Consider the following 16,155-nt stretch of genomic DNA (forward strand, 5'->3'; position numbering starts at 1 on the left):
TAAAATGCACCAAACTTTAGGCCTGTCCTCCCTTGTGGCGGACAGGTTCTGCACCTGAAATAGAAAGGATTTGATAGGAGTGCTTGAAATAAGGTGGATAGTTCTTTAAAATTCATTCGCTTTTTGTGCCGCCGTAATCTGCAGTAACATTGCACCATCTACCGGCGGACTGTTTTAATAAACTGAAAACCGATCGGTTTATCTCGCAGTGCTGACACTGTGGCTACATGAATAATGCCATCGACTGTGAGTCATTCCCAGCGTGCCTCCGAGCATCGAGCAAAATAGGATGCTACTGACTGTATGAGTAATGCCGCTGTTTTCACCCGTTGAGAGAGCTATTCATGCACAGTAACAGGACAGGATGACTCTTAACTCCCCAAGATCGATTTTATTCGTTTAAACATAAACGTTGAAGTGCACTCAAACAACAATGGTTTTCGTAATACGTGCAGAAACATTTGGCGTGGAACTTGCAAATAATGGACATGCATACCATCAAACTGCGGGGAGTTATGATAGACTGTGCACGCATGTGCGCTCTGTACAGCGGTTTTGGCGTGAGGCTGACACGTACTTTAGCGCAAACAAACGTGTTTTGAGGGTAAATGTACGCGCCTCTCAAGAAAGTATCGGTATATCAATACTCACGCAGTGAATGCGCTACCATCTATGCATGTTAATATTCCCTATACAAAATCCATGTTGATGATCAAAATGCACGTTTTCTGCTACGCTCAAAATATTTCAGCGAAGACACTTGTTGAATCGCTTTTTATTCTCACTGGATTTAACTATCCGGCAGCCATATTACTGCCAAATGTCAATTTTTAGGAGGTAGTTATCAGTTCCAGAGAATGACGACGTTAAGCGAGAGTTGTGCCTGTGGACCATGCACTGGTAACCTATAGCAGCTCATCATCCGGAAGAGCAGTACTAAGAGAGAGCGTTTCTTGCTCACAGGTTTTCGGTAGGAGGCAGGTAGATCCTTTTTTTCTTAGAACGAAAATCCAAGGTCAGGCCGGGAAACACAACAATAGCATTGGTGCGCTTGTGCTGAGCGTAATCTGTTCCTGACAAGGCTCATCTATCTGCTGTCGCAATTAACATGTCGGCATCATCAATGAACCTTAATCTTCTCTTTATTTAGGACTGCGCTGAACTTAATCGCAGCAGGTTTTTGTAGCCTCTTTGCGCGCATCCCGCATACAGTAAGTGCCGCGTTATGATGTTCGTTTCAAGAAAGAGTGCGCCAATCAGGACGCTTTTGAAAGACCGCTGTCTGGCTGAATAAGTGCCAGCAATTTTATGCCAGGAAATTTGCGCCATCATGCGCTACAGCCCTTGTTAATGTCGCGCTGTCTGCTTTCAGATTTCCACGTGCGTACTTCGTCTTTGGTAAGCCAAACCTAATCAAATTAATCGTGACTGGACCACACTGGTGCAAGCCCAGGTCTGTTTTCTTTCTGGGAACTTTGAATACTTCCTTGATTGTCCTTATCGTAACACTCCGATTCTTTCATTTACGAAGTTTAAATCATCATAGACATTTTGGTTAGGCGAAAGCCGGCTATTTCAGCGTGTGAAGGAAAAGTGCAAAAAGCAGACAGTCATTAAAGGCAGCAGCAAGCAGTCCCTACAAGGAAGGCGATGCAGTTATCTGGGCGTCGTTATACGCTGCCCATGGAGTTTATTATATATTTGATGTAACAGTTGATTATATTATCTTCCCTTTTCGCGGCGGCTCCTAATTCGGCACTTTGAGTCAGGCTTACAAGTGCCGCGAAAAGTGGAGGCGGCGTTATTACAGCTGACGTTGGAGAAAAATGTAGCGAAGGCAACCGTGACCTTTAAGAAAGTAAGCAGAAAAAAACGTGACAGTTAACACGGCTCTGGCCCCTCACTGCAGTCGCGTGGGCTTTATTTATGGGATTACCTAAAGGTCTTTTCTCTTCTAGCATATATTCTGCACATTAAGTTGGTTAACGTAGATGTTGGCGTGCATTAACTCACTATAGAGCAAATTTTTTTGCCGTCGTTTGCAGTTTCACTTCGTTAACAGAGATGTTCACGCAGACTACTTGTAGTAGTAGTTAGCTGTAAATGCCGCGGCTGCACGCAAGGATTATTACGGCAAGCACAAGGTGAGACCTTGTGTGAGATACTCAGCACTTCCCAATATATTTGCAACGAGGAGAGCTTATGGACGATGTCGCACTAGAGACAAGTTTTTCTTTAGGGAAAAAATTTGTTGTCGTTTCAATCGCAGCGTTCTTAAGTGTGAAAAAGCGCAGTTGCATTTCGCCTGCTAATCCAGTCATGCGAATGACCAGCTGTGCAACCGTTAGCAAGTTCGGACATTAACAGACCAGCTAAATGATGCACGGAGTGCAAATCAACTCCCACCTTTATGAGTGCGAGAGGAGATGTGGGAAATGCATATATTCGCTCCGTTTTCATATATGTAATATGCGTGAAATTCAGGTTCTGCTGCCCAGGCTCCGACCACAGCGGCGCCTACCTTCATAGAAAGCGTCGTTATTAGTGTTGCACAGCCTTTCAGTCGTTCCTTTTTCTTATTTTTGTCGAGACAGAGTGCACATTGTGCTGTCCTTTGCGTAGACGCGAAGAACATGATGAAAAGAGCGCCCCGTGAACTTCTGTGACGTACGTGACAGTGAAAGGGCCACGCACTTATTATAAAAATACTTGCAGCATGTGGCCTGCCGAGCTCGAAAGTGCAGGCCCCTCCTGGCGCCTTCGTTTTCCTGACTCGCTCATTAGTGGCATAACGATGTCGTTTGCAGGAAACGCAATTGTGCGAGAATAGCACTCCAACAAAATCAAAACAAAAGTTAAGAAGACGAGGAACATAAAGGAAAAACAAAGAAGCGGGCGTGAAGGTAAAGCAAACACGTGACTCGCGGCAGAAAGGCCTAGCCATGCTGATATGCGACCTGAACAACTACAAATGCAGACTGACCTTTTCTTGGGGGGAAAAAAAAGCAGCAAAGGGAAGTGATGAGAAAGAGGAAAGAACGTGTTTGAAAGAGCGCGAAGTAGGTAAAGAAATGTTAATGTCACTTACACGAGGAGCTGCTATTCTGCTCCCTAGCACTATACTTTCTGGCACCTCCATTTGCAGGTATGGCTGTTTTTTTTTTCTTCTTACATCAGCGCCCGTGTACGGCTTGCTTGTCGCCAGCTGCCGCCACACGGTCGTGAGCAAATGCCCCCGCGGCGAGCTAAGTCGTTTCCAGGTGCGAAAATTGTTTTCGCTAGGACCTCATTTCACCTTCGGTCAGGTCGACCTGGGCCCTGAGTTATTTTTCGTTGCGTTTTTGCCGCTCGCCGCCCGGTTCATTTGGCAGGAATTTGGCCGCTACCACGAAAAGGCCGTGCCTGCACGCGTCAGTGGCAGTTGCGTGATGTTTTCCGTGGTACGCTGCGGTTAATTTCTAACTTACCCCGCTTGCTTCCCCATCGCGATCTCGCTGTTCGAGTTGAGTTAGAATGACGTCATAGGGAATGTGAGTGTTATGCTCTCAAATGAAGCATCCGGTGCTTTTTTTCATTTATTGTCTCCTTTCTCCAGTGGTTGCTTTGTTAACAACGCGGGAAAATCTCCTGTCATTTGGTAGTTATGTCCCAGAAGTTTATTCTAACGGACGGAGAAGTGTTGGAGAGAGCTAAGAGAAGTTACCGTGGCAATATTTGTGACGCGTTGCCTGAAACTCAGGAAGCATTCCATTGTTCTAATCTTCATTGTGAAAATGAAAGTTGAAAAATTCATAATTTTTCAAAACGGCCGGAGGGAAGAAGGGGTAGAGCTAATCGGTAAGACATTTTTGGAACAGGTCCCAACCATTGCGCAGTTTTTACCTTTAAAGAATGTCGTGAGTTTTTGCCGTCCAGTGGGCAAACTCTTCCCTGGCCTACCTCTAAACTACCGGGGCGCCGGAAGTTGATTTGATGAAATTAGCTTCCTATTCTCACCTCAACAATAGGAGTACTCTGCACTTCTTCTACTAATGGTACCGGCCTCTCTCGATTACATGTTGGTACGCTGAACGGGTGAAGTGACATTGGGCATCGAGGTTTCTTATAGGACGGCAGCGCTCCTTCCTACATCTGTGGAAAGCAAGCGCAGGCTTGAAGAAACGTCGATTCGCTATTTGGTGTTCCCTTCATGCTTGTTGGACTTTTTACCATGTCGGTAATATTTAATTTTTAACGAAATAGCTTTAAAGGCCCTGTTAGCTAGAAGAGTCACGAGCATGACTCTCGCAGGTGGTGCCCAAAGCGCAACCTAGTAGGCAGAGGGGCGACCTATAGGTCACGTGACCTTGCACCGTCAGCACAACCTGCCCACCGGCTAGTGAGCACACTGCCCACCATGGCAGGTGGCAGATAAATTAATTATTAGTCGCCCGGAAGAGTAACCTGGACCGCACAAGGACCATCGCTCGCAGCACCTGCCATCGCAGGGTAGTGGCGCATCGCTTAACCGCTGCACCACCGCGCCAGGATAGGTATGAGTACTCCCAGAAATCTTTAAATATTGAAGGACTGTAGGCACCAAATTTTTTCTTGCGTGTTTTCTTCTTTCAAACGATGCGTTAGACATTCGTATAAATGGAGCACTTTGTGGTATTCGTGTTGGAACGCTAAATAATTTATAATTCAATTTCTTCTTCACGCTCTTTCTGCTTCTGCTTCATCAGTCGAACGTTGACCGTGACGCGTAGTTGGTGTTTAGGTCACGTGAGGCATAAAAAATCGGCTATATAAAAGCTGACAGGTCATTTTTGTCATCCCAGGTCTTGGAAGAGGCTGGATTAAATGTCGTGGTGAATTAAAACTACATAGAGTTTTTCTGGTGGACGTGAACAAAACATCAACTTAACGTCACTGCCGTCGTTCGGTCGATGAAACCGAAACCGAAACTGCATGACAAAAGAAATTATAAATTATTTAGCCGTTGTAGACAAATACCACCCGGTATTCCATGCATTGTAATGTCTAACACGTCGTTTGACAGAAGCAAACGGGCAATGAAATTAGGTGTCTTTAGTCTCTTAAGTCGAGAATGACATTCTGTATATTTGGGAATTTGCCCATTACGCTGCGCTCCGCCCTTAACGCGGGGCACAAGTGTTCCCTCCATTTTTTTGCGCCTCAGAAAATGAGGCATGTAAGTCGCTTCCAAGAAATTGTGGGATTCAACAGTTGCTTGTTGGCACCCTTCGACAACGCATCCGTCAGCGCAATTAGATTTCTACGTCTTTTTTTGACATTAGGTAGTTTTAGCCGAACTTTTCCGGTTGCGCTCGTCAGATCAGTCTAAGACCAAAATTGTTTCAGCTAACCGTTCTGGACGGACGGACGTCCACACGAACGGATGGATGAACGGATAAATCTAATTGGCATCCCCTATGAGTCATCGCGATGGCTAATGTCCTCTGGCCTAGAAAATTTAGGTGACTGTCTTGTTTATTTCGTTTTCTAATTGTCTCTTGGCTAAAGGCTTCATGTCGTAGTGACAGATAACACTGCATTGGAAAAAGGATCAAATTTCAGTCTTTCTAATTCAAACAATTTCATTCTAGCTTTCAAAGAATTTATGCATGTTATAGGCACATACTTAGTTGAATTAAGGAGTCCGAAAGAAGCGACACCTATTTCTAAAATCAAGGGTATAAAGCGTTTTATGATGATGATGAAAACTGATTGATAATCTTAAAGTTGACTCTTCATATAAAATGTTAACACTTTAAATATAATGACACAGCGTCCGAAGTGCGTGAAAATGCATCCTGCGATGGAAAGTATCGTTGGTAAATCATCTCTAGCTTGTACAGCTGCCTTGAAAATGAGTCCAGGCATAATTAGGAAACTGCATTGTTAATGCTGGGCGCGCCGTCAGGCATCGCACGTATGATAAAAGTTTTGTGAAAAAAATAAATAGTCTTGGCGTCATACCTGTTTTCCTCGCTTAACTACCTCAACTCACGCATCTTAAAACGCCTCTGTGACCATCCTATCAGCCAAAGGTGATGCTGAAATGTATGAAGAAATATGCGCATAAGCAATGAAGTATTCTGCCGAGCCTGTTACTATCAATGCTGTGCGTTAATTAAAATTTCTTCCTTCCTTTCCTCATTAGCGCGGCTGTCTCGGACGAAAAGGGTTCTGCGCTAACTGGGAAGGAAGCTTATGCGCTCCGCAGCTCCGAGCACACGCCTCGACTCGAGCAAGCCGCCTGGCTTCTATGCTAGCGCAAGCGCGGCTTCAGGGTCCTCAGGGAAACTGCTCGCAGCAAAAAGCAGGCTTTCGGGTTCCGAGCTGTAGAGACACGGGGCCAGGAGGGATAGTGTGTGTGTGTGTGTGCGGGGGTGCATCGGTCTGGCAAGAACATGGTAGGGAGTCTCGGTGGGGAACAACGAAGGCGGAGACGGAATGCGAGAATTGCGTCTTCTAGTCCATGTGCAGCGCTCGTAAGCAAGAGCGAAAACGGCTTCGAAGTTCTCTACAGCTCAGACCACGCAGTTGGTTCGATGTGCCCGCGCTGAATTCCGTGCTTCGCTGCTCCTGAGCACTGCTAAAAAGGTTGGCAGTATAACACTTATTTCTCACTGTGGCATTCTCATGGGAACTTGGAACTCCCCTTACAGAGCGATGTCGTTCCAACGTTGTACGACGATGTCTAATGAAGCGACGTGTGTTTTCCTTTTTCCAAAGTGACATGCGCCAAGAATACTTTAGCTGCGGACGTATTCATAAAGCAAGCTCTGCGAAGGAGCATTCTAAGCGCGTCAGACAATGACTTTTCTGGTGCCAAGCAGGGACAACGACTGTTTCCGGGTGTCCATTACCTTTTTTCTCTTGAATCCCTTTGTGCAAATGACGATGTGGTCAGGGTGTGGCGTTGAAGGTCACGAAAACCTATCTGTTTTCAGACGTTCGCCACTGTGCCTAATGAGGCAGGATGGCACTTGCTGATCTTTCCAGACTTGCTTCAGCGCGCACTCTCATTTGATATGAGAAATATTTTCCGTCAGCGTCGCATGTGTGTCTGACATTTGCATTGCTTTTGTTCGGAACTGGCTGTTGCTGACTTAACACGCTTCGACGACTTGGAAATTGATGTAGACTTGGAAATTTACTACGTTGCTGTCTGTCGCATTTGCGATACAAGTTGAGGTTATAATGATTAAATGGCCCATAAAACGACAATCGTGCACGAATCCATCTTTTTTTTCTTGCATCATTTTCTCATTGATTTGCTCGCAAACACGCTCATCGCTACTCTTAACGTGAGAAAACTTGTCAATGGCAGCAGTCTTTGTGCACTGACGGAAACAATTGAATCTGGGAAGCTTCTGTTGTGAAGAAGGAAAAGATTGCAAGACTCACTGGAAAAAGCAGAAAAACATCGGAGACGAAACGTGGGGTATCAGAGCCCCTTTAATCGTACACGCTGATGAATGCTGCAAGTGCCCCGGCTTCGCCTGCAGCAAACGACCACTGTAAGTTGTATTAAACACGGATATAGTGATATAATTACTTCAGGAATAGTTGGCTCTTAATTCTCAGCGAAATTTTACTTGCTACATGACGTTTCCATTGCATGTTTACCCAAATGATTTTTTACACCAGTTGGGCAAGTTTTGCATAGTCTTTTCTTGATTAACTTCGACACGTCACCGCCCGGTCTGTTGAGAGTTTTCTCTGCTTTATTACGTACCCCCATAAATGCAGGCAGAGGCTCAGGAGTCCGCCCTTCCCGAAAGAATCACGTAAGCTTCCTATCCATCACATACTCCAACGATAGAGACGGCGGGAACGGGACAACGGACAGTACTTGTGACGAAACAATTCATTGTTCCGGTTCTTTCTGCGATTCTGTTGTTGATGACACCTTTGGACGTCCTGCTGCGCAGAGTTGTGCCTGTCAGTGACGTCTGCATGCCGTGGTAATTACAGATCTCTGTCAACGGCTTCTATGCGCACTACGTTTTCTTATACACATCTATTATTCCTCCAGCTACAATAAAGTGGGCTGTGCTTGTGAGGCTGGTTCATGCTCTGCTGGTGGCCACTGATAAGGAGGTCATGCACGCTATTGCAGCAAGTATTGTCAGCCCCTGCTCTCTGGGAAAGTCATGGTATGAGTTCTGTCACTAAAGGTACTACCTAGGCTGTCCGAACACCTGTGCACGGTCTGCATTCTATGCGACGTAAGAACGTTAAGCATCACACAAGGCACGGGAAGCGCTGGTATTATTATGAGACTGTCGTGACCGCCATGATTATTCTGTCTGCTCTACCCGAAAGCTGTTGCTTCAAAGAAAGCCAGTTATGCATGTCTCTATTGTGATGACTACTCAGCCCGCGAAAGAGCTTGACACACAGCAGAGAGATGAGAGGACAAAAAGAGACGCTCTCTGACAGCTCCCTTTAACAAGCACACGGTTTAGTAAGTTTGCTAAAGTAAAGGGTTCCTGCTAGCTTAAATTGCATGCACAATCGAAACTTCTCACTAGACACGAAAGCTGCAGCAGTATTGGAAGCTCTAGCTCGCAGTTAACTATCATTGTCTCTCTTAACTAGAGCTTACGCCCCTAGTGACGGCTTTGAAGTGGACTTGTAAACTTGTGTTTAAATTGAAGAGCTCCCTAGAAACCCTGTTAAGTATGTGCCGTAAGCAGAATAAAAAAAAAGATTGTTTCAATTTAGTAATGTTTTAAGGCATCTTTCTGGGTTAAGTCATCAGATACCTCGTTAAGCTGCTTCAAACGCTGTCGACAGCAAGCAAACACATGCACGCACGCATATATCTGATGTTCGTAATAACGTGTAAATTCGTTACGGTTTTTCATGTTCTTACATATCAAACTGGATGACATCCTTTGATAGCGCAGTCCTCTAGGTAAAGTTTGGCTCTGTGAACTTTTTTTTTCCTCATTACATCGTCTGATTCTTGATAACGTTTTTCAAAATAAGTATCTCTGCCCAGACTACGCGTTCTGATTGCCTCTGCATGCTTTCTCAAACCATAATTTGCCGCCTTTCTAATACGACTTCGGAAAAAGTCCATTATCACACCTTCTGAACAGACGCCTCTTTGGCACGCATTTTTAGTTTAAAATAATGATTAATATTCTTATTTATTACGCAGCTGCATTACGGACTGTAATGTGCGAAGCGAATAAAAGTGGTGGCGTTTAATTATCAAAGTGCGAGGAAACTAGCGTTAAAGCTATATTTAAGGGGATAAACTGACATTTTACAATATTTTGTGGAGAGTTTTGCAGGGATGAAGTCATATCAGCTTGAGAGCCATTTTTGCGCGTGTAAACATCGTGTTGTGACAAACTCGATTGTGAGAGCGTATCCTCTGGACTGTTTCTCGTCTAGTAAGACACGGCCAACCATAGCTAACTTGCAGAAAGATAAAGAAGTTGAGTCGGTTTTAGGTAGTGGATCCAAGCTCAAGAACATCGACTTCAGCAGCGCTCATGATTACTCTGAGGCCGTTCGAGTAAAACGCCGTCATGTATGGCAGTACGCTAAATTTGTAAAGAAAGAGAGCCGCCTTCGTCTCGCCTTCAATAAGCTCCTCACTAGCAGTGATGTCTATGTGTGTGACACTGAGGCTGGTCGCGTAGTTTATGTTTCTTGGCGCTCTACAGAAGAACTACGTCCTTTTGGAGTCATTACCTCGAATCAGACCCACGTTTCCCATCTTTCACAAACGTGACAACGTAGTGCTGATAAAATCATGTTTTTCGTTTACACTAAGATTAGAAGGGTTGTCTGTAAGGGTGTTGAATTACCTTCACTGATTGTCACATACTCCACATCAATAATAGCACCCACCACTGAAATATGGCTCACTGATGTTATTCCCGATAATATTATTTTTGTCAGCGAAACATTATTTAGTATCTTTCGATGCGATAGACCAAACCGTGGAGGAGGTGGTGTACTTTTAGCTGCAAAGATTATTTACTGACTCTAAGGGTAATGATTACTTGTCATCTTGAATGTGTAGATGTTTCTTTAAATTACAATTCAATTTGTGTAATCAGAGTGATGTCTTTGTTTTCTTTCGAATTTCTTCGAATGTTTTCCAAACTCTACTCATATTGCTGACTTCAGTTCTCCAAATATAAATTGGCTCACGCAATCCGTCACAGAGAGTAAAACTGAGGCTCATATGTTTCTTCAGACATATCTAGAATTTTCATTCTCTCAACTTATTACATTTCCCACGCTTTGTACATCAAGGACCGCGAGCATTATTGACTTAATATTAACAAATAATCGTGACCTTTGTTCGGACTTTATCCCTTTAGACAGAATTTTGGATCATGACGTAATAACAGGACGCACTACCCGTTCGTATAAAGATAAGAAGACTACTATTAAACGCATCAGACGTTACAGTGACAGCATAGCTAAGTATGACAGGATTAACTCAGAATTAGATTGTTTCTCTGTCTTGTTCTCGAATGAGTGTTTCTTGCTCACAGTTTAACAAAATTGGAATGTATTCAAGAATACTCTCGCTAAACTTAGCGACGACGTCGTGCCTCTCATATTCATCAGATTTAAAATGTAACATGATTTAGTGAGACGCTGCGGCGTATGAATAACAACGAAAAACGATTGTACCGGCAAGCGGTAAACATGGTTATTCTACAGTGTGGGAAACGTACAATAAATGACTCAAAGAATACCAGTCTCTGCTCAAATCCTCTCGACGTAACTTTTTCAATCATTGCTTGTCTCTGCTAACCAACAACCATCGTAAATTCTCGCGCATCGTAAACCGTCCATCCTGACATTTTGCTTTCATCCCGGCTTTCATCCTGACATATGGTATCATTGTTAATGGATCTGATTGCGCTCAAATTTTAACGACGCCATCTCATCACTATTTACCAACGAAGATACTGCCACATCTTCTGGCTCAGATACATTTCAGGAAATTTCCATGCCAGAAATAATTATTAGCGATGCAGGTTGTCTTAGCTTCATTAAACAATCCTAAAATCACTAGTAGCTAGGATCATCTCGATTTTAACAAAATGATACTCAAGAATACATCACGAAGCATTCGCGTTTTCTAGTTTGTTCTCGCAACCATTGTCAAGCGGAATTAATCCTGATGATTGCCAGATATCCAAGGTAATGCCTGTTTTCAAATCAGGTGAGCGTTCCTCCCCGCTTAACTGTCGTCCAATCTTCTTAACCAGCATTTTTTGTAAACTCCTGGAGCAAAGCCAAATCATTAACTGCATGGAAGATTATATCATTACTTTCAAATATCACCACGGCTTCCGCAAGGGTTTTTCAGGTGACACTCAACTCGCTAACTTTACTAATGGCTTACATTCATCACTTGGCGCAGGTCAGGGTCGGCGCTGTATTTCTTAAGTTTTCGTAATTTTTCGACCGGGTCCCTCATCACAGAACTCTGCTGACAATAGCACAGCTTGACATGCTCCCTAATGTGCTTTCTTGGATTAAGGAATTTCTTTCGTGCTTAACTGACTTCACCACGGTATATATTTCAAACATTTCCACTGATGTCATATCTGGTCTACCCCGAGGAAGCATGCTTGGTTCCTTGTCTTTTCTAAGCTACATTAATGATTTACCTTCCTCTGAACACCTAAAGTTCGACTCTTGCCCATGGTGACGTAATTAACCATAATATTACTAGTCACACTGACCGCTAGTATTTACATTCCGACATGGACGCAGTCAACAAATGGTGCTCCTCCTCGTTAATGACCGTTTACGTTACACAAGTCTTTCACTCGTCGTTTAGCTTTTGTGTAAACCACTTACGTTCTTGATTAAAATACTGTAGAACTGAAAATATCATACAAGTACATTGGACGGTATCTTCATTTTTAATTAACATGGCGCCACCATAATGACCTCACCCTAGCTTCTGCTATCTGTTCATTTGGTCTTGTCAAACGTAGCCTCAAACATGCTCCAATCTGTGTCAAAAAACTTGCCTATACAGCTTTAATGCGCCCTGAAATCGAATACGCCGCGGCAACATGGAACCCTGATCAGGCCTATACGTTACCACTAACATCAAATTCCTACAGAGCCGCGCTGTTCGTTTCATATTTTCAGGATACTCGCCTTTCACAGCAGTCTCAGCATTAAAGAAGTGTGCAGATCTGGAATACTTCTCACACCGCCGTACACAAGGTCGTTTAACGCGCTCGTTTAACGCTTTTTCACAAACTTTATCGCCACCAACTCCTTCAGGGCAATTTGTTTCAGTCACTTCATGACATTTTTCCACAAAGTGATCATTGCAGGGGCTGTAATATCAGCGCAGGATGCGCAATCGAGCGTTCCTGTTAAGCGTGCTGACAGCGATATTTTTATTCTTGTAAACGATCCAAAACTATGAATGTTGCATAGTCTCTCGCTACTCTAGGAAATAATGGTGGTTGGTTGAAATGTGACAAACGGGACTTTCCTTCATTTTACAGAGTTCAAAAGACAGCAAGAAAGCAAGCTTTATCCACGAAATTTCCTACGTCACCCATCACACGTCGGACGGTTCAGGTCCACCCTGATTGTTTACATCGCCAGCCGCTCGAAGGGCAGGACGGGTGCCAAAGCCGAAGCGCGAGAGCAATGAACAACTTGATGAGGACAGCGTATATACTGTATATACTGTATATACTGTATATACCTTGCGCTACTGTCTACCAGTGCTTCAAAGATTATCTACATCAAGCAATAAGACTCTCGATGCCGCACGGAACAACTGCCTGCGAATATGTCTTGGCCTCCCAAAGGGTTCCTCTGCATCAGGAACAGTAGCGGAGGCAGGATGTCTCCCACTAGAGGTAATTGCCGCCCAGGAAACTATGCGTACCCATCTCCGCCATGTCCTGCAAGGGAAGAAGCACTTCCTACACCGTGTCCACCTAACTCACAGCAACTGTAGCTTTGGCCAGGCAGTGCAGCTCCTGCCCCTTCCTACTATTAATCAGCCTCAGAAACTACTACCTCTGGCCTTTCCTCCATGGACACTCTCTCCTCTAAAGGTGAAGAAGTCTGTTCCAGGTGTGAATGCAAAGAGCCGCATGCCACAGGCAGCACTTCTGCAAGCTACTCTCGCCTACTTAATCGAAGAATATACGCAGCACACCCATATCTTCACCGATGGTTCAACTACTAAAGAAACTTCTTCTTGTGGCCTTTATGTGCCCTCAACAGGCCATGCCCTTTCTTACCGGCTGCAGCGGAGAACCTCCTCTACAACAGCTGAGCTTCACGGCATTAAGGAAGCTGTTTCTTAGATCCTGCGCCGAACCGCCGGCCGTTGGGTTATCTTCACCGATTCAAAAGCATCTCTGCAGATCCTGGCCAACCTGCTGAAGAAAACGAATCACCAGCCAGTTTCCCTGGACATTGGGTATATCCATCATTTAGCTATTGCCGCAGGCCACTGCATAACATTTCAGCGGGTGCCTGCTCACTGTGGCATTATGGCTAATGAAAAAGCAGATGAAGCGGCCCGTAAGGGCCATCAACATCAGAGATACATTCGAAGTTTTCTCACGAAATCTGATGCGTCCCAAATGGCTAAAAGTTTTGCGTACGAAGAAACGTATCGGCTTTGGAGTTTGCCGACACATCAGTACCAATTTCTTCACTCATTTGACCCACATCTTAGATCAAGACTCTCACCCAGAATTCCTCGACAACTCAAAACACTTTATCACCGACTTCGTCTGAATGCTGCATATACAAATGGCCTGCGATACCGTTTTGGACAAATGAACAGTCCGCATTGTGACAACTGTGGTTCGATAGAAACTGTGGAACATATCCTGCTTGAGTGCCCTGCGTATGCTAACGAGCGTGCGTACTATGAACATTGCATGCAGAAGCTCTGCCCAGTGCCCCTAACAATGGACAAAGTTTTAGGCCCCTTAGCCTGCTTCAGGCAACAGAGACTTGCAATGAACTTTCTTTTTACATATTTAAAAGACATTGGACATCTCGATAAGCTCCAAATTCACTTGCAGGCTACCTTCATGCATTCTTCTTGCAGTGAACTTCGTCAGCCCATTCGTCGGACTATGCACTCCATCATTCCATAGGTTACATCAATACTCGCCACTGCATCCTTAGTACCCATTTCATGGCTGCATTTTATCTTCGTTTTTTTTCCACCTCTTCCACGCTGCTCTCCTTCAGTCTTTATCTCCCAAATTCCCCTCCCCACGCAGAGTAGCATGCCAGCGATATTGAAACGCCGGCTAAATTCTCTGTTTCTTCATTAAAGAGTCTCTCTCTCTCTCTCTCGTATATACTGTAGATGGCCAGGTAATGGCTCTCGTTCGTCCTAAGATTGTGTCACGCGACTGCTCCCAATGGGCGACACGGTGAAAGGATATTATAAGATAAGCTAGGTTATGCTTTAACATAACTTTAACATAACTTTTCAAACATGGCACAACCTCGTGGCCACGTGGCGCACACCCCCTCGAGACTTCAACTCTTCTCAGAAGCCGCATCACCCTGTCGACGAGCGAGGATACCACATGAGCAGCACCCGCCGCCAAGATTTCAGCGACGCCATAAAAGAGAAAAGAACGAGAGATGCGGGCGATCAGGCGGCGCTCTGGTTGGCACGATGTGGCACGGCGCTAGGCTGCGCACAACTTTCACCGGCTGCGCGCTGCAGCCGCCGGCGCTGGTGTACGGTCCACTGACGACACCGGCCTCAGCGACTTCACTGAAGCGCTGAAGCCAAGCCCCTACCCGACCCGTCGGTGCCTGAGCTCAGCGTCGCTAAACGTTAGTATAACAGCTTCTCGCGGTACAAGGTAACCGCGGGCGCTTTGGATACCTTCACTCCCCAGGAGCTTGGAGTGGCGAACCAATCACAGGAGGCTATCCAAGAGCAGTTTCTCCTTCCCTCCGGGACGAGACTCCAGCGCCGAGGTCAGGCTCCTTCTTGACATCCAGATCGTTTCCCGACAAGGCACCCGCCACCTCGCCTCGCAGCCGCTCGTAGCTAGAATGACAAAGCGCCAAGAACGAAACTCCTGCTTAATCAGCGAATCTGGTCGGGTGAGCTGGTCGGCACCATTGGCAGTTCGATCTGCTTATTGAAATGGTTTTTACCAAGCCCTGTGACTCTTTCCCACGCATTTTGCGTGGATCTTCTAAATGCAGAAATTGTGGGACGGCACCAAAATATAAAAAGCACGTCTAATATTTCTTTCAGCATGACCATGCTGCTTGTGGACCATCATTCGGAACTTTCTGTTTCCGATCTACAGCAGTTTAAACCATAGTCTTGTAATGTTTTCTTTTTCGGCAGTACATTCATGTGAAATGGGATTGATTGCATTTGATTGGATTTTATTTATTTCATTGTCTTATTTAGCTGACCAGCAACAACGTGAGCCGCCACACTTCAGGGATACAATCTTGGTAAGGCAAAAGAAAACTGCACTTGTGTGTGTTCCAAGTTTGCTGCTATTCTGTCCAGTTTTTCTTTACGGGAGCAGGACAGATGGCTTAGGTACCGACAAAAATGACCTCTAGATTGAGTTATCCAAAGTAAGAACGTGCATAGTGGTGAAACGTTTTCCAGTGATCTTTTTTTTTTCTCTCCCAAAACCTGTTACTTTTTAACCAACGAACTGCTTAACTTGTGTGCTCTTTAGAGTGTCATATCTGCACATGAATTGCTTGGTGCAAGTTTTGGTTATGCTAAGATGTAATGCTCCGCTAATAGCTGGGGCCTATTAGGACTTGCCGTGTAAAACCACCTCAAGCCAGCTTTGAGAAATGAAGGCACAAGAGAGAGAGAGAGAGAGAAAGACAAAGGCAGGGAGGTTAACTAGGCAGCGCCCGGTACGTACTAATATTTCGCCTTCTACTAAAGATTACCGTGGGAAGAGGCACTCTAATTAGCTTTTAGGAAGGCACAAAATTGTGCTGAAAATGGGTACCTCTGCGTTTTGTGGTAGCTTCGATCTGGCTGTGGTGAGTGTTTTCTTATGCTTGCCTGACAAGTGCCAGGAGCCCAACAAACCTTTTCTGCACATTTTCGAATTGTTGCGGAGAGGCGCGGTAGATATAATT

The sequence above is a fragment of the Amblyomma americanum genome, chromosome 3 (genome assembly GCF_052857255.1).
Source record: "Amblyomma americanum isolate KBUSLIRL-KWMA chromosome 3, ASM5285725v1, whole genome shotgun sequence".
NCBI classification, from domain to species: Eukaryota; Metazoa; Arthropoda; class Arachnida; order Ixodida; family Ixodidae; genus Amblyomma; species Amblyomma americanum.